Source organism: Cucurbita maxima, unplaced genomic scaffold (genome assembly GCF_002738345.1).
Source record: "Cucurbita maxima cultivar Rimu unplaced genomic scaffold, Cmax_1.0 Cma_Scf00024, whole genome shotgun sequence".
Taxonomy (NCBI): Eukaryota; Viridiplantae; Streptophyta; class Magnoliopsida; order Cucurbitales; family Cucurbitaceae; genus Cucurbita; species Cucurbita maxima.
In genome coordinates this window covers 2,078-28,419 of record NW_019272040.1, presented here as the reverse complement: position 1 = coordinate 28,419, position 26,342 = coordinate 2,078, and the positions used below count along the sequence as shown (strand labels likewise).

Sequence of the window (26,342 nt, the reverse complement as noted above, 5' to 3'; positions counted from 1 at the left end):
ACCTCTAGAGCGCCCAAAGAATGTCGACCAAATGCTCTGATATCAAATGATAAGCACCTACAATGCTGGAATTTGCAAAGCTAGAGGTCCTTCTAGAATCCTTGCAAACTTTCACAGAGAAAGCTAACTTAACGGATTGATTTCAACCAAGAGCTGGTTAGAAGATAATGACTCTTAGATCGAACTTGGAATCTATGATGGTCACTCTTAGATACCAAGACAATTCATTCCAAAATTAGCTTGATGAAACTAATTCAATGAATCTGTTTAAACATCAAACCTAAAGCAAGGTTTGAAAAAGAATAACATCAAGAAGGTATTAAGAAAACACAAAGGTTTTGTTTGTATTCAACAATTGATCCCCAAACATGAATATTACACCTTTAAATAGGCCCACAAGATAACCCTAACATAATAAAGTTCAACCACCAACTACAAATCACTAATAAATGCTATTAAATACAAATTGAAGAAAATAAGGCATTTATAAATTGTCTTAATTGGTAATACAACTACCAACGACAAGTTTTCTAATCACTTTCCAATGTCAGCTACTCTATTATTTTCTTGATTTGATACTTGAATCTTCTTTGTATTGCTTCTTGTAATTGCTCGTTTGGGTTCATATCAGAAAGAATCCCTAATTTATACAAAAAAAAACATTGAGAAAGATATTATGAGCACCAAGTTGATGCTGCATATCTTTTCTTCTTATATTTTTTTTATATATCACACGTTGCCCCTTATGAATTAGTTCCAAGAAAGCAGCCGTTCACGTCAGAAATCTCGATTTTTAATGTAGTTGCAATAATTTTCCTTTTCTTTCGTCGAGACTGGGTTAGTGTTCATCGTCAGTACCTGAGTGAGGGTAGCCAAAAGGAACAGCCAGCTGGTGGGAGCGAAAAGTTTGGGATTCGTGACTGGAATCCCCAGGAGGGTAGGGAAAGTCTTGCCAAAATGTCCAAGATTGAGGGGCAGAATGCTTTCCAAAAAAAAATGATATATTTTTTTTTAATCAGCTTGAGCTGGATAGGGAAGGGCAAAGAAGAAAAAAATACCAAGTAATTGACAGAAAGGGAAAGAGAGGGAAAGAATTTATCCTTTTGTGCATCCTTTTTTGTGATCGAGTGATATTGCTCCCACATCTTTTCTCGGTCCGGCAACGAGCAGAAATGTTTTCATATTGGGTTTCAGACCTTATTCACTCACCTTATCTTCTTTAACTTGGCCTCCTCAATGATATCTCGCCTCATCTCGGTATCCTGTAAGAAAAATGGTGCAGTTGTTGACTGACAAGGAAGATTTGGAACTGGCAAATGAAAGATAAACCCGAGAGGGTCTTTTCAATCTTTTTTTCTTAATTGGAGAATCACCAATTTCTTATTCGTTCGGATTTGATTGTGGAAATTAACAAGGGGAAAGGAGAATAAAAAACACAAAAACAGAAGCAGAATAGGAAATACTGGTAAATGGCTAGAAGATTAGCCGCAAAGTCCGCTTATAGCTCCTTTTGGCACAACAAGGTAAGTGGTCAACTCTCAATCATTCTCTCTCTAAATATTTTCATACCAAGATATGTGCCAAAACAAACAAACAAAAAGACTCAAGCATTCAGATAACAACAAAGACACTGACCATCCAAGCATCAAAAGAGGGGACTAGGGATTGGTCCCTAGTGATACAGTGAATATCGAACCATCAACAACTCGAAAAGCATCAATTCCATAACCCTGAAATCGCAATCAACTACCTTGCCCACAAGGCATCCACCTAGTAGTGCAATATAGGACTCACTGTGCGATGACAAAACTCTCCTATCAGCCGATCATTTTATTGATCAACGGGCAATGCAGGCCCCACGTATCTTCAATCTCGGCCCCCAAACCATTCCTTGAATTGGAAATCCTCCATGGAACAGCTTCTCAGTACGTCATCGATCTTGCGGGTGCCATTCCCACACCGCTCTACATCACCCGGATTACTAAAGTAATTAAATCGTACAATTGAATTAACCCTGACATCCGTAGATGGCAACTGGAGTGAACGGAGAGTGGCCCAGTAATCTTCTCCATCAGGGTGGCCACAGTGAGATAGAGTGGTGAAGCTGGGTTCTGAATGAAAAGAGAGCAAGTAGGGGAGACAAAAGGTATGACATTGGAAGTTGCTTCAAGGTAAGCCCCTATCCCTGAATTGGTTATGCCCACGACTTGTATTAGAGAGTGCTCCAATGGAATTGGGGGCACAATTGAGATGCCATTTTGGGGGTTATCATAGTGGAACTGTCCGACATAAGACAAGTGATGAGACAGAGGAATTCTCCACGATGAGAGGGACGACCTCAGTCCAATGCCACTCAGAATCGGAAGCTATGGGCTTCCGAGAGACCTAGCACAAAGGATCACCTCTCCCTTTTCACGCACCATTGCATGGTCCTCTTTGGTCATGAAAAACAACCCCAATTGCCGATTGCTTCGATCGACAAAGAAGAGGCTAAAAGAATTCTTTCAATACTTGCATAGCTTGCAAAGAAATATATACACTCTCATATTCAAAGCTTTCGCATAGCTGAAGAGATCAACAACACTATGTCTACGACCAGAATTGTCAAATGTCGAACCACCAATCTTGGTACCCACTGAAAGATCCAAAGTCAACCCATTATAGGGATCAACACCGGCTTCCAATAGCCCATCTCTGACTGCTGATTGCCAATTCTTGAGCTCCGGCCTAATCTAAAGACGATAGCCCTCTCAACCCACTCATAGGATTGGTTTACCACTTGGAGGTCCTAATTCATCCTTGACCTTCTGTAGAATTATTGATCGACTTGACTATAGAACCGGGCATTAATAGCACTACTACAGTCAAGAAATCAGCCTCGGGCATTGGGGACGCCGTCTTCAGAGGTTTAGGCTTGCGCCGGGGAGTCGAAAGCATTGACCTCCATGAGAGTGGTGAGGAAGCCTAGTTCGTTCATCATATTAGGCTTTTCGTATGGAACACCGCCCCTTTCAAACACTAGAACACACTCATACTCAGATAGCGTTGCTGCTAACGAGCAGCTGGCGGCCTTCTCTAGTCCTCTGATGGGAAATCCGTGGTGTTGAAGACAAAACCCAAATAACTCAGAACTGTAAAGAGAAAGAATAAGAGGGTTATCAAATGATTACTTTGTTGACATTGTGCTCTGGCCAAGGAAATGAGAGTGAAGATCCTCAAGAGAGGGGTGGAAAATGAACTCAATCAAAGAATAAGATGCCTGAGGACTGACAATGGTAGAGAAAACACGTTGCAGGAGTTTAATGATTATTTTCAGGTCCGTCATCCGTTTAGCTGCTCACACAACACACTCCACAACAAAATGGACTTGCAGAAAAGAAGAAGGGCGAAACTTGTCAAAGCATGATGCATGCGAAGAAAGTACAACCATAGTTTTGAAAAAAAGAAACTCCAAGCAAAATTAGCTTTTCGTTACCAACATTGAAAAGTCTTTGGTTACGTCTGCTAGGTGTTCTGAGCAGTTACGGAGGAAGTTGGAAAAGAAGGTGGATATGCTAGTTAGTGCATCTTTATCGGCTACGATCCGCAGAGGTTGAGGTGCATTGATCCGACTACAAAATCTGTATCTCCACATATCGTTTTCGATGAGGCATCATCATGGTGATCTTCCAAAAATGTAGTACTACCGGATTACGAGATGCTAGACTTCTGTATGCGAGCACAAGAGCCAGTTATTGTGAGTCACTCTGAATCTGAGTCAAAAAAGCTACATGAAGCCCTCTTGTCAGAAAAAAAAAAAAAGCCCAAGGCTTGTGGCTCGTTAAGAAAGAGTGATGCATGCTGCTCTAGAAGAGAGCAACAAGATATTCAAGAGGATCCCTGTTGAAGGCACTGTGCTTGATAGCCGACGTAGAAGATCGACAAGGATTAGGAAGCCCAATCAATTCCAAGTATACAGAAGCCAGCTATGCGGACATTGTGACACTTTCACAGTCTTGTGCCTCTCCAAAAAGTGGAAGAGCCAAACTGATATGAACCAAAAGATATCAATCATACAATATACTTCAATGAAGATGTGAAGAAAAGGTTGTCTAAATTATCAAAAGATGTTTCAATTCATGTTGAAGAAGAATGAAGTTTGATTGTTAAATTTTGGGTGGGTTACAATTTAGAGTAATTTAAAGTTATTGTATTTTAAGACTTTTTATAAATTTAGGTTGCATTTACATAATGGCTAATTATGGCCATAAAATATGAATGTTACAACTCTTGGAATGTCATTAATAGTTTCATTTTTGAGGCTATATAAAGCCATGTATGTTGTATTTGTAAGTCGACTTGGAAAATATAGTAAAAGAAGCATGTGTGCTTTTCTTTAGCCAATGACTAAGTTTCTTTGCAATTCTATGTAGTTTAAGTTGCATGTAGAATCATTCAAGCTCGACATGATCGATTTTGCTTGTGAAGTGATTCGAATCTCAAACAATGTTCTTGTCTTGAGATATTCAATCAACAAGGTAATCTGAATCTTACTCCCCTTGTAGTATTCCTTATCATATCATTTGGTATCAGAGCTTCAGGCTCAAGATCAAATATATGTTTCCTTTGTGTTTCTTTTCAATTTGTTTTTATCTTTATAGTTTTTAATCCACCCAAAATAAAAAATCCAATCTGTACTCTACTAAAAAATTTGAGAGGTGAGAATGGGAGCTTCATTTGTGTACATGAGTGCAAACAGAGTGGCCTAAAATTCCTTGAGTGTATACACGTGAGAGAGTGTTGTGAGGTCCTTTGTATTTCCATAACTTATTTTTTGCAGCAAAGTTTCACAAATAGATTCGAGGACGAATCCTCTTGAAGAAGTGGAGAATGATATGAACCAAAAGACATCAATCATACAATATACTTCAATGAAGATGTGAAGTAAAAGTTGTCTAAATTATCAAAAGATGTTTCAATTCATGTCACATTCATTGAAGAAGAATGAAGTTTGATTGTTATAAATTTTGTGTGGGTTACAATTTAGAGTAATTTAGAGTTATTGTATTTTAAGACTTTTTATTACTTTAGGTTGCATTTACATAATGGCTAATTATGACCATAAGGTATGAATGTTACAACTCTTGGAATGCCTTTAATAATTTCATTTTTGAGGCTATGTAAAGACATGATCAATCTTGCTTGTTGAGTGATTCAAATCTCAAGGAAGTGTTCTTGCCTTGAGATATTTGATCAACAAGAATCATTCAAGCTAGACATGATCGATCTTGCTTGTGGAGTGATTCGAATCTCAAACAATATTCTTGCCTTGAGATATTCGATCAACAAGGTAATCCAAATCTTACCCCCCTTGTAGTGATTCCTTATCATATCACAAACTCATTTGAAGAAGCAGTTGGTCTGAAAGAGTGGGAGAATGCGATGAAAGAGGAGATTTCTACCTAAACACCTTAAATCAGAATGAGACATGGGAACTTGTCCCATTACCAAAAGTTGTGAAGCCAATCGAATTGTCTCGTTTTGTGTAGTCAAGGTATGACAGGTGAAGCGCAAGAGTGACGGCTCTATTTTGATCTTGTTGGCGCAATTGGTTGCTCGTGACTTCTCACATCTCACAATGGGGTAGGATTGATTATGAAGAAAGATTTTCTCCTGTGAAGAAGCTTTGATATAAATTAACTATTGACCCTTTGCATGTACTCGAAGGACCGATTACAAGAAGCAAGGTTAAGAAGATTCAAGAGGCCTATACATTGCATCTTCAAAGGCTAGTTAGTGTACAAGTTGAAACAAAGACTTTTAAGCCCAAAAATCTTTATTGCGTTAGCATATCAAATCTAGAACATATTGGAGTGGCTAACATTGGAAAGTGATTAGAAGACTTTTTCTTTGGTAGTTGAACTACCAATTAAGACAATTTATGTATGGCTTCTTTTCTTCAATTTATATTTATTAGCTTTGATTGGTAGTTGTAGTTGTAGTTGGTAGATGAACTTCATTATGTTTGAGTTATCTTTTTGGCCTATTTAAAGGCATGTAATATTCATGCTTGAGGATCATTGTAGAATACAAACAAAACCTTCATGTTTTCTTGATACCTTTTTGGTGTTATTCTTTATCAAACCTTGTTTTTGGTTTGTTGTTTAAACCAATTCATTGAATTAGTTCTGATCAAGCTAATTCTAGAGTGAGTCATCTTCTAACCAGGCTCTTGGTTTGAATCAATTCGTTAAGTTAGCTTTCTTTGTGAATGTTTGTAAGGATTCTAAAAGGACCTCTAGCTTTGCAAAATCCAACATTGTTGGCTCTTATAATTTGGTATCAGAACATTTGATTGATGTTCTTTGGCCGCTCTAGAGGTGAAATATCTTTACTGTTATTTTTTTTCTGTCAATTATAGTCTCTTTCAAATTATCAAAAAGAAGAAGAAGAAGAAGAAAAATCAGTTCGAAAAAAAATAATATTCAGTTCTTATCATTTATTTGAGTTTGTTCAAAATTTTCAAGCTCTTGGTCCTGAGATACTAGTCTTAGCTTGTGAGAGTTATTGTTGAATTGATTATAATCAAGCTTAAAACAAGATTGCACCAATAATAATAATAAAAAAAAAATGAGCCTTTACATTCTTGACCTAGTACCAAAACGTACCTTTCAGTGTTAAACACGAGTATCCCTGAGTGAAATTTTTGTGAGAACTATGGAGAGGTCCTTATTACTGATAACAAAATGTCACAAAATGGAGGAGTACCACCAATACCAAATCTTAATACAACAATTCTTCAAGCAATTAAGGAATGTTGGAAGATAGACAAGAAAGAAGGGTACAACAACAAAGACAAGAATGAGCATTACAAAAATATTAAGGTAATTTCATATCTTTGATCACGAGAAGGGTTTAACCCTTACATAATTTATAAAATTAAAAATAATACTTTACAACAAATGTTGAAGTGCTTGAGTGGCTAAGGAGTGATTCTTTTCATCTTCCCCTCTTTAAAATGATTCGTCCTCGAATCAGAAAAAATTAGAGAAATTTTGTTTCTCAATTCTCTCATTCACCTCCTTTTGCAATGTTTTGTTCAAATCTGCGTGCTTCACTCACAAAAATATATAAAGTGGATTAAATCCATAAACTATTTTCTTAAAAATAAGTCAGCAACATGCTTTGCATTATGCATTTTGTTGCATACAATAAAATAAATCATTTTAATAAATTTATCTACCACAACAAAAACACTATCCTTACCCTTTTTAGTGTGCAGTAAACCAAGAACAAATTTCATAGATATATTAGTCCAAGATTTGTCCCCCCCTCTTCAAAAGGATTCGTCCTCGAATCAGAAAAAAATAGAGAAATTTTGTTATTTTGTTTCTCAATTCTCTCCTTCACCTTCTTTTGCAATGTTTTGTTCAAATTTGTCAGCTTCACTCACAAAAATATAGAAGGAATAGGGAGAAAATATATTTTGTAAAATAAAGTAATCTACCACAACAAAAATATTATCCTTACCTTGTCCAAGGTTTGTTAGGTATGATAAGAATCACATTACAAATGGACCTATTGCCAAGAAGATTCAAAAAATATATCAACATAATTCAAATCAACTGGTGGAGAGCTCAATTGATTTCAAACCTATCGCATTACCACTCAAGCACATCAATATTTTTGTTAGAAATAACTATTTTTAATTTCATAAATGATGTAAAAGTCAAATGGTCAATTTGACTTATTCTTTTGGAGATTAAAGGGGATCAGAATAAATCCCGTCCACAAACAACTTTTGTCGGGAGACTATAAATACCCACAATATGTTATGTAAAGGTAGATTCATGGATGAATTTAATTCAGATCTCAAATTGAGACGTTTCCCTTAGAAATCCGATCATCATATTTGTCATTTCTAAGTTTCAAGCAATTCTTGTGGTAGAATTGCACTCGAGCCATTCAATCAAACCTTGATCAAGTTCGATTGTGGAGTGACTCAATTTAGAACAAGGTTTCCAAATCCTTGAATCAATTTGGTACCAGAACCTTGGTTTACATCTTGTGGCCGACTCTAGAATTGATTTTATCTTTCATTTCTCAGTGTTTATCTTTTCTTTAAATCTATCTATTTATTTTCTTGCTGCCATTTTCACCGTTCTTATTATCCTTCCACTTTCTTCTTATTGTCCACTTTGTTTTTATTTCCTCTTAAAAACAATTTGCACCTTTATTTAAAAATCAAATAAATTTCAATTCTCATTTTTACCTAAAACATATAAATATGGAATTGTTGTGTTCTGTTTTTTTTTTCATCATTTAAAACCGAAGATAACTTCTAAATTTTTCCAAATTCTGTAAAAAGGAAAGCTAGATCTGTAACGACCCGAAATTTTCTACTTAATTTAAGGTCGCTACTGTATACGTATCATAAACATTGAATGCGGAATATTTCATTTAAATTCCATAAAACATAACTTTTATCTTAAAACACAGCCATGGACTTGTGTGTTTCAAAAATCTTTAAAACGGCACAACTAAAGACTAAATAAAATGAATAAGAGTTTAAGTTCAAAACATCCTAGTCTAGCCTCAGTCTAAGAAAATAAATACCACTATCCTATGCATGTGTTATGGTCTCGAGTTGCGATGCCGTCATCAGCCGTACAGAAATGTCTTACCTTAGCCTGAAAAATGTAATAGCACATGGCTTGAGTATTTAAAGAAATACTCAGTAAGTGACCCCACTATTAGGGTTAAATGCAACAATCACATGCAATGAAATGATGGGACCTATCTTTCGTTTCGTTTTGTTTCGTTTTCCCTATGGTGCTGTCCTAACGGATAATTTTGGACGTGTATCATATGCTCTACACACAGTCCATACGTGCGAGTATGGGCTCACCAGCTAGTTCACACACCACTGGGCCACTTTCCTTATCCGGTGGGCATACTCTAGGAGCCCATTATGTCGGAACCCGTTAGAACTAGTAACCGTCACGGCAGCGCTATGCAAAACATAACGATCGTTGTCCTGCCATTGGATGTATACGTCCGTACCCTCGTGATGGGATAGGGGTATCCCCCCAAATGCATGAGCACACATAATGCATGAGGTCCCAAAACTTTTCCATTTTCATTATCCTTTGATATAACTCCGCTAGCATTATGTACATATCAAATCATTTTTCATATCGTTTCAGATATCATTCATCATTCATATCATATCGTTTTTCATTCTTTAGTTCTCAAATCATACATAATTCTAATGGGGTTATATTTCATGTCATTTATCGTAATTTCATGTCATTTATCGTAATTTCAGGTCATTCATATCATGCTGTATACACACAATTTAAGAGACCAAACATAACGTTTTATGCTTTTAACATAACATTTCATCATATACACATCATACCATGACATATTGCATCACAATGTATCATATCATAAACAAGTCATAACGTAAACATTTCGTAGTCATATCGTTCTCTAACTTATCATAGCCTTAACGTTCTTATATCTATCACAGACATATCATTACGTGAACGTACCTTAGTCATATCATCACAAAAACGTAACATAATGCTATCGTTCTATCAATCCTAACGCTATCTTTCAATCAATCTATCACAAACCTATCCCTTTTTACCCGTAACCTAACCGTATTCTTCCATCAATCTCTCTTTTCCATATCACTCCGATATGTAGCCTAACCTTAACGTTTCATGAACGTATTTTACTCCTATTATTACATTTCGTTTTGTGCATCCTTCTTGTATCCTATCTCAAACATATCCTTGAACACATCGTACCGTAATTATTATCATACAATTCACATATTATAACATATACATAACATATAGGAAGCATATCGATTCACAGGAAATTCACACATATCAATATATATGACAAGTGCAGAATCACGGGGCACGTGTCAACATCAAATATAACCATGCCGATAGTAAGGTCATTTACCTGGTTAGCTTAGGTAGATGTTCCATCGTTATTCTTAATGAAAGTCCATTGAAATCCAAGTCAACCTATGTGAGCCCATGGCATCAGTTTCAAGTTTGAACTCGATAAAATTATTTCTCTAATTTATATTGGCCATTGTTAAATTCTAATATTTACTGTTAAACGACATTTGATGGAGTTCCTTTCCCTCTGATATTTCATGTTTTATTTTTTAAAATTATGTTCAACAAATCTTTCCTCAATCTTCCCTCTTCTCTGTAATTATTTTGGGGATATTATTGTCCTACTTCCAAATCTTCCCTTTTTATTTTTATTTTTTTTCTCTATGAGAGTATTCTGGATTTCCATCTCTATTTCGCTTATTTCTTTTGTCTTCCTACTAATTTAGTTAACAATTATATTCTTAGTTTTTAATTTAATCGATTCATTTGGTTATATTCTTTTTCTATAATTCATTCTATAATTCATATACAATTATTGACAACCTAAATCCTTCCAACAATTCAAGAGGATCTAAAATATAATGGGTTGTGATTTCCTAAAACTCATACAAAATTCTTTTCATTTAATCTCTAATTCAAAACTAAATAATTGTAACCAACTTAATATTACTTAATAAAATAAGAGGAAGATTTAACATACGACTACTGATGATATGAACCAAAAGACATCAATCATACAATATACTTCAATGAAAATGTGAATAAAAGGTTGTCAAAATTATCAAAAGATGTTTCAATTCATGCCACATTGAAGAAGAATGAAGTTTGATTGTTATAAATTTTGGGTAGATTACAATTTAATGTAATTTAGAGTTATTGTATTTTAAGACTTTTATTTAATTTCGGTTACATTTACATAATAGCTAATTATGGCCATAAAGTATGAATGTTACAACTCTTGGAATGTCTTTAATAGTTTCATTTTTTGAGGCTATATAAAGCCTTGTATGCTATATTTGTAAAGGGATTTGGAAAAAATATATAAAAGGAGCATTTGTGTTTTTTTTAGCCAATGGCTAAGTTTATTTGCAATTCTATGTAGTTTAGGTTGCATGTAGAATCCTTCAAGCTCGACATGATCAATCTTGCTTGTGGAGTGATTCGAATCTCAAACAAGTGTTTGAGATATTTGATCAACAAGAATAATTCAAGCTAGACATGATCGATCTTGGTTGTTGAGTGATTCGAATCTTAAACAATGTTCTTGTCTTGAGATATTCGATCAACAAGGTAATCTGAATATTATTCTCCTTGTAGTGATTCCTTATCTTATCATTTAGTATCAGAGCTTCAGGCTCAAGATCAGATATATGTTTCCTTTGCGTTTCTTTTCAATTTGTTTTTATCTTTTTAGTTTTTAATCAATCCAAAATAAAAAAATTCAATTTGGGCTCTACTAAAAAAATTGAGAGGTGAGAATGGGAGCTTCATTTGTGTAAATGAATGCAAACAGAGTGGCTAAAATTCCTTGAGTGTATACACGTGAGAGAGTGTTGTGAGGTCCTTTGTATTTCCATAACTTATTTTTTGCAGCAAAGTTTCACAAATAGATTCAAGGACGAATCATCTTGAAGAAGTGGAGAATGATATGAACCAAAAAACATCAATCATACAATATACTTCAATGAAGATATGAAGTAAAGGTTGTCAAAATTATCAAAAGATGTTTCAATTCATGCCACATTGAAGAATGAAGTTTGATTGTTATAAACTTTGGGTGGGTTACAATTTAGAGTAATTTAGAGTTATTGTATTTTAAGACTTTTTATTTACTTTAGATTTTATTTACATAATGGCTAATTATGGCCATAAAGTATGAATGTTACAACTCTTGGAATGCCTTTAATAGTTTCATTTTTGAGGCTATATAAAGTCATGTATGTTGTATTTGTAAGTAGACTTGGAAAATATAGCAAAAGAAGCATGTGTGCTTTTGTTTAGCCAATGGCTAAGTTTCTTTGCAATTCTATGTAGTTTAGGTTGCATGTAGAATCATTCAAGCTCGACATGATCAATCTTGCTTGTGGAGTGATTCGAATCTCAAACAAGTGTTCTTGCCTTGAGATATTTGATCAACAAGAATCATTCAAGCTAGACATGATCGATCTTGCTTGTGGAGTGATTCGAATCTCAAACAATGTTCTTGCCTTGAGATATTCGATCAACAAGGTAATCCGAATCTTACTCCCCTTGTAGTGGTTCCATATCTTATCATTTGGTATCAGAGCTTAAGGCTCAAGATCGGATATATGTTTCCTTTGCATTTCTTTTCAATTTGTTTTTATCTTTTTAGTTTTTAATCGACCCAAAATAAAAAAAATCAAATCTGGGCTCTACTAGAAAATTTGAGAGGTGAGGATGAGAGATTCATTTGTGTAAATGAGTGCAAACAGAGTGGCCTAAAATTCCTTGAGTGTATACACGTGAGAGAGTGTTATGAGGTCCTTTGTATTTCCATAACTTATTTTTTGCAGCAAAGTTTCACAAATAGATTCGAGGACGAATCCTCTTGAAGAAGTGGAGAATGATATGAACCAAAAAACATCAATCATACAATATACTTCAATGAAGATATGAAGTAAAGGTTGTCAAAATTATCAAAAGATGTTTCAATTCATGCCACATTGAAGAATGAAGTTTGATTGTTATAAACTTTGGGTGGGTTACAATTTAGAGTAATTTAGAGTTATTGTATTTTAAGACTTTTTATTTACTTTAGATTTTATTTACATAATGGCTAATTATGGCCATAAAGTATGAATGTTACAACTCTTGGAATGCCTTTAATAGTTTCATTTTTGAGGCTATATAAAGTCATGTATGTTGTATTTGTAAGTAGACTTGGAAAATATAGCAAAAGAAGCATGTGTGCTTTTGTTTAGCCAATGGCTAAGTTTCTTTGCAATTCTATGTAGTTTAGGTTGCATGTAGAATCATTCAAGCTCGACATGATCAATCTTGCTTGTGGAGTGATTCGAATCTCAAACAAGTGTTTGAGATATTTGACCAACAAGAATTATTCAAGCTAGACATGATCGATCTTGCTTGTGGAGTGATTTGAATCTTAAACAATGTTCTTGTCTTGAGATATTCGATCAACAAGGTAATCCGAATCTTATTCCCCTTGTATTGATTCCCTCACTTATTAACTGACCTCTTCAAATGACATATCTCCTCGGCCGAACTAAATTTGCTTAAACCTTTTGTTTTTTTTTTATTTGTTTTTGTAGTAAGGAAGAAATTCTAGGTAAATCTACCTTGTTTTTACACAAAAGGAATTCATGATTTGTTGCCAGATTTATTTTTAGGGAAGAAGTGGTGAGAGATTGAAGGAAGGAGGAGGGATCGGTTACCAAATGTTTTTTTTATTAGTTATTTATTTATTTATTATTATTATTATCATTATCATTATTATTACTATTTTATTTTATTTTTCCCGGTTGTTACAAGATCGTTCTCAAATCTTCACAACCATTCTATTTGGAATTCATTTTTTTTTCAGTGTGCAATTCGATCCCAAAATATCTTTGTGTCTCTTATTTGTTTCTTCACTTCTTGTTTTATTTTGTTGTTATTTCATAATTAACTTATCTGGATTGCTTTGAATAACTTACTACTATCAGAATTGCTTTACCGATATATTAGCCTACCTTGATCATAATTTAGTCACTTTCCCAAACAGCCTACCTTTGTATGTATAAACACGAGTGTCCCTGAGTGTAAGTGAGTTGAGTGTTTGAGGTTGATATGAACCTTGACCAAGGAATTTCCATACCTCAAGGTCCAATTACAAGGACGAGAGCCAAGAAGCTACAACAAACCTTATATAGTTATATTCAAGCTATGGTGAGCTCATCAAAGGAAATTCTAGAAGACGTTGAGACCTCCCTTATATGTTATGCAAAGTTGAGCTTCCAGAAAGAGATGAATTAAATGCAACTAATGATATGAACCACGACTAAGAAATTTTCATACCTCAAGGTCCAATTACAAGGATGAGAGCCAAGAAGCTACAACAAACCTTATACAGTTATATTCAAGCTATGGTGAGCTCATCAAAGGAAATTCTAGAAGACGTTGGAGACCTCCCTTATATTTTATGCAAAGTTGAGCTTCAAGAAAGAGATGAATTAAATGCAACTAATGATATGAACCACGACCAAGAAATTTTCATACCTCAAGGTCCAATTACAAGGATGAGAGCCAAGAAGCTACAACAAACCTTATACAGGTATATTCAAGCTATGGTGAGCTCATCAAAGGAAATTCTAGAAGACGTTGGAGACCTCCCTTATATGTTATGCAAAGTTGAGCTTCAAGAAAGAGATGAATTAAATGAACTTTAAGTTGCATTTAATGAACTAATTTATGAAACTAGTCAAAGGAGACTAATAAGCACATTTTATTAATTGCATTATTTAATTATAGTTTAACTATTTGTTTGTTATATTTAAGCTAATTTTAAATATAGAAGTTAAGATTATATTGTAACCCACATAGGTTACTATATTCCACCATTAACTAGCCATTTTAATATGAAGGTTATGGGTATTTCTTATTTACTAGCCCATTAAATTTGGGAGTTATGTATCACATAGGTTAAGGTTGTAAATGCTATATAAAGCCTTTTTTTCTTTGATTAGACATCAGATTTTGGAATTAATAATAGAATTTCTATTTTAGCTTTGTTGAGACCTAAAATTTCTTTGCAAATTCTTGTGCTTAGAACTTGCATGTAGAGTCATTTAAGTGGTATTGATCAGAGCTCTTGTGGAGTGATTCGAATCACGAGTTTAGAAACGAGTTTTCTTTACTCTTGATCTTGATCATCAAGGTAATCTGTTCCATACTTTCCCTTGAATTGATTTCCATAGCAGAGGTCCTAAACATATTTCACTACTGTTTGTACAATCATGAACCAAGACGAGGAAAATGGAGGAGAGATCAATGATCTAGTTGAAAAAGTCCAAAAGAATGAGAAGGAACTGGAAGATGGGATTCATTTGGCACTTATAACAAGAAGACTTGATAAAATTCAAGTTACGGAGAATGATGTTGATGATCAAAAAGACAACCTATTCCACACATGATGTTTTTTCAAGGGGACTGCTTGTAGTCTTGTCATTAATAGTGGAAGTTGCACCAATGTTATAAGTACCATGTTGATCAAAATGTTGCAAATTCCAACCCAAGATCATCCTAACCTTACAAGCTCCAATGGCTCAATGATAGTGGAACAATGAAGGTAGTTTCCCAAGCTTTAATATCTTTTACTTTGGAAAAATATAAAGATGAAGTTCTTTGTGATGTGTTACCAATGCAAGCTGGAGATATATTGCTTGGCCGACCATGGCAATTTGATAGGAGGGTTATGTATGATGGCTATTTGAATAGGTATTCTTTTGTAAAAGATGGTAGAAAAACCACTCTTGTACCTTTGAGTTCTGCAAATGTATTTGATGATGAATTAAAGTTGGAGGAAAGAAATAAAGAGTTTGAGGAAAAAGAGTTAAAAGAAAAACAAGAGTTGAGTGAAAAAATAGAAAAAAATCAAAGAAAAAAAAAGAAAAATGAAAAAAGAGATGAAATTGAAGAAAAAAGGGGGAGAGAGTTATTTGGCTATAGTTGGAGAGGCGAGAAGGTTTTCACAAAAATCGATCTTTGTACTTATGTATAATGGAGAATTTTTGGTCTCTAACTATAACAACTTATTTTTGCCTAGTGGTTTTCAATCTCTTTTACAAGAATTTGAAGACATGTTTAAAGATAAAGAAATACCTCCCATTAGAGATACTGAACATAAAATAGACTTTATTCTAAGGACTATCATTCCTTATAAGCCAGCTTATCGAGTCAATCCAACCGAGACAAAAGAAATTTAAAGGCAAGTGGGGGAGCTCATGGAGAAAGGCTATGTACGAGAAAGTTTGAGTCCATGTTCTATACGAGACTTATTGGTGTCAAAGAAAGATGAAACTTGACACATATGCATGGATAATAGAGTCATCAACAAAATAACGGTAAAGTATCGACATCCTATTCCTAGATTAGACGATATACTTGATTTATTGCATGAATCGTGTCTATTTATAAAAATTATTTTGAAATCTGGATATCATCAAATTAGAATGCACATAGGAGATGAATGGAAAACAACTTTCAATATTAAGTTTGGATTGTATGAATGACTTGTTATGCCTTTTAGGTTAACTAATGCTCCTCGTACAACTATACGCTTAATATATAATGTTTTGAGAAAATATCTTAGAAAACATGTTGTTGTTTATATTGATGATATTATAATTTATTTAAAGATTTTGTTGGAGCATGTGAAGCATGTTAAATTAGTTTTGATTACACAGAATAGAGAAATTTAATTTTAATAAGAGTAGTCTTTACGTGGAAAAAGTTCACTCTATTGGCTTCATAATTAGTAAAAGTAGAGTAGCATTAGATAGAGACAAAGTTAAATTCATTATGCATCATTGTTTGTTTTGCATAGGTTTTATAAAATTTTTGAAATTGGATGTGATGCATGTGGTTTGGTCATAAGTGTTGTTTTAATTCAAGATGGAAAGCCGTTAGTGTATTTTAGTGAAAAACTAAATGGGGCAACATTGAAATACCCTGCCTATGATAAATAATTGTTTGTAGATCATATATTGCATGTGCCACAATACTACTTATGGCTTAGAGAATTTGTGATCTACTTGGATTATGAAAACTTTAAGTATGTGAAGAGTCAAAGCAAACTGAACCGTAGACATGCAAAGTGGGTGGAATTTATTGAAACATTTTCGTATGTCATAAAGTATAAGCAAGGTAAAGATAATATGGTAGCTCATGTGTTATTTAAAAGGTACGATGATAAGATAAGGAATCACTACAAGGAGAGTAAGATTCAGATTATCTTGTTGATCGAATATCTCGAGGCAAGAACATTGTTTGAGATTCGAATCACTCTACAAGCAAGATCGATCATGTCTAACTTGAATGATTCCTTTGATCAAATATCTCAAACACTTGTTTGAGATTCGAATCACTCCACAAGCAAGATTGATCATGTCGAGCTTGAATGATTCTACATGCAACCTAAACTACATAGAATTGCAAATAAATTTAGCCATTGGCTAAAGAAAGCACAAATGCTTCTTTATATATATTTTCCAAGTCTCCCTACAAATACAACATACATATCTTTATATAGCCTCAAAAGGAAACTATTAAAGACATTTCAAGAGTTCTTTAAATACATTAATGAAATACAATAACTATAAATTACTCTAAAATGTAATCCACCCAAAATTTATAACATAAAACTTCATTCTTCTTTAATGTGCCACGGATTGAAATATTTTTTGATAATTTCAACAATATTTTCTTCATATCTTCATTGAAGCATATTGTATGATTGATGTCTTTTGGTTCATATCATACGATCTCTCTACTTCTCTTACTACAAAAATTCTTGGATTTGAGCCTATTACATAATTATATACAGATGATCAGGACTTTAGAACTATTTATGCATCTTGTCTTGCAAAAAAAGCGATGGATGATTATTATGTGTTTCATAAATTTTTAATTAAGAAAAATATGCTTTGTATTCGTAAATGCTCTATAAAAGATTTGTTTTTTAGAGAAGCATGTGGTGGTGCCATAATGGGACATCTCAGGATTAATAAAGTTTATAAGATGTTGCATAAAAACTTCTTTTGGCCAAAGATGAAGCACGATGTCCATAAGTTTTGTAGAAAATGTTTTAAACGCAAAGAAACGAAATCTAGATCACAACCAAACAGATTTTATACTCCTTTGAATGTACCTAACAAACCTTGGATAATATATCTATAAAAATTTGTTCTTGGTTTACTGCACACTAAAAAGAGTAAATATGGTATTTTTGTTGTGGCAAATATATTATTAAAATGAGTCGAAAGGATGATGCAAAACATGCTGCTGACTTATTCTTCAAGAAAGTAGTTTATAGATTTAATACACTTCATTTGCTTCCTATTCCTTCTAATTTTCTTCTAATATTTTTGTGAGTGAAGCATGCAAATTTGATCAAAACATTTCAAAAGGAGGTGAAGGAAAGAAGTGATGATTTTTCTGATTCGAGGACGAATCCTTTTGAAGAGGGGGAAGATGATAAGAATCACGGTGTTTCAAATGGACCTATTGCCAAAGATTCAAAAAATGTCATGAAGATTCAAAAAATTCAAAAAATGTCATGAAGATTCAAAAAAATATGCAAATTTGATCAAAACATTTCAAAAGGAGGTGAAGAAAAAAGGTATATGATTTTTCTGATTCGAGGACGAATCACAGAGAACTCAATTGATTTCAAACCTATCGCATTAGCCACTCGAGCACATCAATATTTGTTAAAAATAATTATTTTTAATTTCATAAATTATGTAAAAGTCAAAGAGACTATAAATACCCACAATATGTTATGTAAAAGGTAGATTCGTGGATGAATGTAATTCAGATCTCAAATTGAGATGTTTCCCTTAGAAATTAGAGCATCATATTTGTCATTTCTAATTTTCAAGCAATTCTTGTAGTAGAATTGCACCCGAGACATTCAATCAAGCCTTGATCAAGTTCGATTGTGGAGTGACTCAATTTAGATCAAGGTTTCCAAATCTTGCTTCTAGATCTTCGATCCTAAGAGGTAATCTAATTCTAGCCTTATCTCTTGGTTGATCCAAATTTCGTATAAAGAGATGTTAATTACTTTGATTCAAGGGTTCTTGCTTCAACAAAAGCTTGGATCGTTGAGCTGAGGATTAGGTTTGCCTTATCAAGTACATTCAAAAGAGTATACAATCCGTTTGGTTATGATCTAGATTTAGCTTCTTTGTGTTTAAAATATTGGCTACAAAACTTATGAACATCATGCTTCATCTTCGGTCAAAAGAAGTATAAGAACATCTTATAAACTTCATTAATCCTAAGATGTTCCATTAAGGCACTACCATGTGCTTCTCTCAAAACCAAATCTTTTATAGAGCATTTAAGAATACAAAGCATACTTTTCTTAATTAAAGATTTATGAAACACAGAATAATCATCCCATCTATTTTTTTTTTTTTTTTTTTTGCAAGATGCACAAATAGTTTTGAAGTCTTGGTCATCTATATATAATTTTGTAATCTGCTCAAATCTAAGAATTTTTGCACTAAAAGAAGTAAAGAGATTGTACCTTTCAGATAACACATCAACTACTATGTTATCCTTACCTTGCTTATATTTGATGACATATGAAAATGTTTCAATAAATTTCACTCACTTTGCATGTCTACGGTTCAGTTTGTTTTGACCGATACTTCACGCTTTCATGATCAAAGTGGATCACAAATTGTCTAGGCCACAAGTAGTGTTGCCACACTTGCAATATATGAACTAAAGCAAACAATTTTGTATCATAGGTAGGATAGTTCAATGCTGCCTCATTTAGATTTTCACTAAAATACATTAAGGGCTTTCCATCTTGAATTATAACAGCACGTATGACCAAATCACATGCATCACATTCAATTTCAAAAATTTTATCAAAGCTAGGCAAAACAAATAATGGTGCATTGCTTAATTTCTTTCTAAGAAAATGGAATGCATTCTCTTGCATGCATTCTAATTTGATGATATCCAAATTTCAAAATAATTTTTATAAATAAACATGAATCATGCAATAAATCAAGCCTATTGTCTAGCCCAGGAATAGGATGTCGATACTTTACAGTGATTTTGTTGATGACTCTATTATCCATGCCCATGCGCCAAGTTTCAACTTTCTTTGGCACCAATAAGTCTCATATAGAACATGGACTCAAACTTCTATGTATATAGCTCTTCTCCATGAGCTCCTCCATTTGCCTTTGAATTTCTTTTGTCTCAGTTGCATTGACTCGATAAGCTGACTTATTAGGAATGACAATCCTTAGAATGAAGTCTATTTTATATTCAATACCTCTAATGGGAAGTATTTCTTTATCTTGAAACATATCTTCAAATTCGTGTAAAAGAGGCTGAAAACACTAGGCAAAGCCAAATTGTTATAGTCAGAGACCAAAAATCCAACATTATACATAAGTACAAAAATAGATTTTTATGAAAACCTTCTCACCTCTCCAATGGTAGCCAAATAACTCTCTTTCATTTCTCTTCAATTTCATCTTTTTTTTCATTATTCTTTCTTTTTCTCAGATTTTTCTCTATTTTTTCACTAACTCTGGTTTTTCTTTCAACTCTTTTTCCTCAAACTCTTTCTTTTTTTTTTCCTCCAACTTTAATTGATCAGCAAATACATTTGCAGAACTCAAAGGTACAAGAGTGGTTTTTCTACCATCTTTTACAAAATAATACATATTCAAGTAACCATCATACATGACCCTCCCGTCAAATTGTCATGGTCGGCCAAGCAATATGTCTCCAACATGCATTGGTAACACATCACAAAGAACTTCATCCTTATACGCAAAGTAAAAGATATTAAAGCTTGTGAAACTACCTTCATTGTTCCACTAGCATTGAGCCATTGGAGCTTGTAAGGTTTAGGAAGATCTTGAGTTGGAATTTGCAACCTTTTAATCAACATAGTACTTACTCCATTGGTGCAACTTCCACTATCAATGACAGGACTACAAGTAATCCGCTTGACTAAACACCGCGTGTGAAATAGGTTGTCTCTTTGATCATTGACAACATTCACCGTAACTTGAGTTTTAAGAAGTCTTCTTGTAATAAGTACCAAATGAATTCCATCTTCTAGTTCCTCCTCATTCTTCTAGACTTCTTCAACTAGATCATTAATCTCCCCTCAGTTCATGATTGTACAAACAATAGTTTTTATATGCTTTGAACCTCACACACTCAATTCAATGAATTTACATTCAGGAACACTCGTGTTCAACACACAAAATGAATTCCAAAGAGAATGGTCGTGAAGATTTGAGAAAGATCTAGTTTCTTTTTACAGAATTCGGGAAAATTTAGAAGTTATCTTCTAGTTTAAATGATGAAATAAAAATATTGAACACAAAAATTCCAGATTTATATGCTTTAGGAAAAATGAGAATTGAAATTTAAAAGCGAGATACTGAAATACGAGGGGAAGGAGCGAAGCAAACTGATAGTTTACGAGGTTCAGGAGAGAAGCCTATTTACCGAGTGAAAGAAGGTCAGGGAATAGAGGTTCAGGGGAAGGTTTTCGATTGAGTCTTGACTTCTGAAAAAGAAGAATAAATGGATGATAAAAGATTCTTGTTTTCATAATGATTTCCTTGTTAGAAACTCTTAGTTGTCCTTACTTTCATCTGATTTAAGGAAGAAAAAGAGAAAGGGGGAGAGGAAAATAACAGTGAGACCAAGTTTACATTGAAAGAATAAATAGGTAAAAGAAGGTGAAGGAGCGAAGACGAAGACAAAGTTCTCGAATAATGAAACCCGAGTTGGAGAGGTTTATTAGTTCAATCTCATTCATCTTTAGTTGACTCTTTACTTTCTCTTTGTCTTTTACCTTGTTCAAACAGGTGAAGAGAATCTTTGATTCGAGACCGTAAGTAAAGTCCAAGCTAGGACGAAAGGAAAAGGTTTGGGCAATGAAATTGTGAAACCGAGTTGGAGAGGTTAATGAGCTTCTCTTTCTTTCATTTCTTTCCTTTCTTTTTTTCTTATGATTTAAAATTGTAAAAGGAGTGAAGTTCAGTCTCATTCATTTGATAAAGGTAAAGGAGAAGGGAAGGATTTAATCTGAATTATCTCTCCCTTCAAACACTGTAAAGGATAGGTTCCGGAGCTCAGTCCGTTAGAGAGAAAACGCCAATAGCCTTCTTAAGTAACCAATAGGGAGAGGGAAGAGGAGAATATGCTTTGCCTCGTTTAATCAAAGAGATAGTGAAACCCTCGTTGAATCAGGTCAAGGAATAGAGTTAAATCACAGTTATGTATAGAATAATAATGAACGTCAAATGGATTCATAGATTATTCAAGAAATTAGACTTTTTCATACCTTTTTTCTTATTCTTTTCTTTCCGTAAGATCGTTGAATCTTCTTGAATTGTAAACTCACATTCATCTTTTGTTCTTTGATTTTTTATTATGATTGGATTTCCTCTCCCTGATTTCACTGTAAAGGTAAAGAAAGGATAGGTTCAGTCTCATTCATCTCTTTACTTTTATCGAGTGTAAAGGTTCAGGAGCTGCAAGGGTCCCTTTATTATCTCTTTTTTTTTTTCTCGGTAAATAGGTAAAGGAGTTAAGTCTCATTCATCTTTCTTTTGTCTTTCTCCTTATGATTTAGAAAGGTAAGCTCTCATTAATGTTGAATGTGATTTGTTGAAGATTCTTCTTTTCTGTGATAAAGGTAAAGAAAAGAGAGGGGAAGGAGCTTCGCTTAATCTCTTTCGACTCTCCTCTCCTATAAAGGTTCAGATTTCACTTTGAAATGTGATCATGGTTACGTGGTTGTGAGTTTTGCTTTCATTTTCATTTCCAAATCGAAAGAAGAAATATCAGTAAATTCCTTAAGAGTTTATGTAAAAGATTAGAATGGAATAAAAGAATCAATATCAAAAGAATTAGAAGGCGTATTATCGCGTCTTCCGTGTCCTTGATTCATAGGGCTTCCTCAGAAGGAGTGGTCGCATAAGCGGTTGTTATCCCCCATTGTTGGGATAGCTAAAGGACTAGGAAATATGGTCCAAAGAATCTCGATAGTAGTTCCATGAACAATCCTTTGCTTGCGGTATTTGATTTTGTTACAATTCTATGAACAGAAAAGGGGGGATTCTGTGTTTTAGTTATTTAGATTAATGGATTGAATAAACCCGAGATATATATGTTTTTTTTATACAAAAACTCAAAGAAGAATCAAGAAGAAAAAGATATCATGATATAAGTCTATTATCTCATTTAGCTTGAAAATTCGTGTAAAAGTAGGTAATTCTACTTTATAAAAGAGTTGTTAGTTTCGCAGCTCTGGGAGAGTCTTCCATGATTCTAAAATGGGGTCGAGCTCAATCAAAGTGGAAGGAGAATGCTGCTTTAAAAAGAAACTAATAAAGATCAAACTAATTCCATGAATTATGAAATCTAATCTCCCAAACCCATTTGATATGAACCAAGAGACATCAATTATACAATATGCTTCAATGAAGATGTGAAGAAAATATTGTTGAAATTATCAAAAGATATTTCAATTCATGCCACGTTGAAGAAGAATGAAGTTTCATGTTATAAATTTTTGGTGGATTACAATTTAGAGTAATTATATTTTATTAATGTATTTTAAGACTTTTAATTTACTTTAGGTTACAATGAGATAATGGTTAATTTTGACCATTAAGTATGAATGTTACAACTCTTGGAATGCCTTTAATAGTTTCATTTTGGAGGCTATATGAAGCCATGTATGTTGTATTTGTAAGTAGACTTGAAAAATATAGTAAAAGAAGCATTTTGTGCTTTTCTTTAGCCAATGACTAAGTTTCTTTGCAATTCTATGTAGTTTAGGTTGCATGTAAAATCATTCAAGCTCGACATGATCAATCTTGCTTGTGGAGTGATTCGAATCTCAGTCAAGTGTTCTAGACTTGAGATATTTGATCAACAAGAATCATTCAAGGTAGACATAATTGATCTTGCTTATGAAGTGATTCGAATCTCAAACAATGTTCTTGCCTTGATATATTCGATCAACAAGGTAATTCGAATCTTTCTCCCCTTATAGTGATTCCTTATCTTATCACCATCTCTCATTAGCGAAAGCTACCTACCTCGTTTTGCAAAAGCTTTGCCAGTATAGCACGATGCTCTTTTTTTTTGTCTTTCTCTCAATTTGCTAAACACTTCCAATACCTTACCACACCGATTTTACAGCTCTACTTTTTTCGCAGCTTTCGAGCTCCTACACGATACGCCTGAAAAGGCTGATCTTTGTTGCTCCTCTTTTTCAATTTTAAAGAAATAGCTTGAGTTAAAATCTTACCTTTTGCAACGACAGGAGTTTTTCTTAGTGCAATACCTGAAACAGCCCTTAAAGCGTGTGAACGCCTAGCTACTAAAGTTGCGAGATTGAAAGGTCCGAAGGACTAAGCGTCATCTAGTATGCACTAAAAGTTTTCTGCTCGAACGACCTTAACGTATGGAAAAGAAAAAAGAAAAGGTAAACAAGTTGTGTCACCCCTTGACTATAAAGCTTCTTGTGAGGAAGCCCTTCATTACACTAGCCTTAAGCTAATGGCGGACATAAGGAAGCATTAGTCCAGGCCTAGAAAGAAGAGAAGGATGAGTAAGAAAATCATCATTTGTCTCGACCACAACATGTGTTCTGCTCTCGTCAATCTTATTAGTCGGTGTCTCCACTAGCTGTAGGGCGAAGCAAGGCATTCAACTAAGAGTTGCCAGCAACAACTAGAGCATACTGTCTGAAGGCCGAAGGCAGGAAAGCAAGCCATAAAGTAAGGAAAGGTAGTCCGAAAGGGTGGGTAGGCTGAAGTCAACGAGGAGGAGTCAACTAGTGATGCCAGCTTCTAAAAGATTATATGATTTGAATAAAAATTTCCTTCCAAGGCTAGTTCTTAAGTGATTGAGTTCCATTGCATTAATGAATCCAACTGGAAAGACCTATCCCTACTACCCTTTATTAAACTTTCCCCTTTGAATAATAATAAGGTCAGCTTGGGTTCCTGACCTTTTTATATGCGGTCTCACTATTCTTTGTTTGCATTCAAAGGTCTTGTGCTTGCGCTATCGAGTCACGCTCCTAACTTCCAAAGAACAAATCTATGGGGTAATGAGATTTAATTGGATGGTCACACTTCTTCGAAAACAGTTTTTCCCTCAAATTGAAAGCTGGTTTTATGAGTCCAAAGATGCCTAAGGCAAGCCCAAAAGAAGATTTTCCTCTTCCTCACATCGATGTTCTGGTGGACAACACCGCTGGACATGGGATGCTGTCTTTTAAGGATGCTTTCTCTTGATATAACCAGATCAAGATGGTCGAGGAAGACAGAGAGGAAACAACATTTATCACCATATCAGATGTAGAAATAAAAGCTCGCTCTGAAGCTAACTTGTTAAAATAACACTCACGAAAACTGTGAAGGAGATGTAGAGAGGGTTGAGACAAGGAGACAAAGAATTCCGAAAAACCTTTTCTATTGCTCTATACTTTTGTTCTCTACACTTTTGCTCTTTGCTCTTTTACTCTACTTGCTCTGCATTTTAGAAAACAACCTAATTTATAGGTTCTCTAAAGACTAAAAATGGCTATCCCATATGTATCATTTCTTAACCCACTATTTTTGAAATAGTTATTGGCCTTTCATTTTTCGTTTTCCTTTTCTTTCAACCACTCAATTTCAAAGCTTACTAAAATTAACAAAAATGAAAACTACCCTTTTCATTTAAGTTTATTCCCAACAAAACTCTCCCATAAACTTAAATGCTATATTCAATGATTCAACTTGCGCTGTTTTCGTTTTCTCGAGCTCAATCGTGGTTTCTTCAACTTCTTGTCCTCGAACGACAAACTGAGTTTTTCCTTTCCTGATGAGACTTCATTTGGAGTTTCTCGAGAACAACCCATTTGAGACACCAACTCCTCATTTCTCCCATTCTCAGCCACGCTCAACTCAAACGTCATAGCTTCATTCAGTTTTCTCAATTCCCTTCAAAAGTCCACGAATTTTTTCAACTTCCATTTTTGCTTCCTCCACTTCTGCTTTATCACAAGTATCTCAATCGTGTGTCGTAAATTCACTGCCTCCTGTTGGACTCGATTCAAGTTTGCGTTGAGTGAGTCTCTCCTCCCTCACTAACTCGTCCACTAGAGCATCAATCTTCATTAACAAGGCATTCTCTTTCTCTACACCTTCTTTAACTTTCTTTACAAGTTCAGAGATTACCTTCCCATTCTCTTCCTTCTCCTGTTTGAGATAGGAGGAACTCTCACTCAACTCAGCAATTTCCTTCTCTAAGCTTTCAACCTTCCTTTCTAACTCTTTCTTTTCTTGTTCTATTTTCTCTTCCATTCTTATCCTCTTTCTTATTTCTTCCTCAAGTTGCCTTTCTGGCCATTGGAGCTCTCTCTTCGAGCTCGGGCTCTCTATTATCCGGTTGTTCATCTTTCTTCGATTTTCTTGTCTTCGCTATTAGGATTTCGCCACATCCATTGCGCATCACCTCATTTCCAACAGTTTTCACTACCTCACGACTATCGCCATCGTCTTTCGCGCCGTCGTATCCTTTTGTGTTCAACTCTTCATTTTGGGCCATCAAGAGAATGCCTCCGTTTGTTGTGTCATCCAATGCTAGGTTGATCGTTTCTTCCACCTTTTCCTTGGCTCGACAATTTCTTGCATAATGACCCAT

At 34.3% G+C, this 26,342-nt stretch overlaps 1 pseudogene; it reads right to left on the bottom strand.

Moving 5' to 3' along the window:
• Positions 1-267: 267 nt before the first annotated feature.
• Positions 268-26,342, bottom strand: LOC111497702 (annotated as a pseudogene).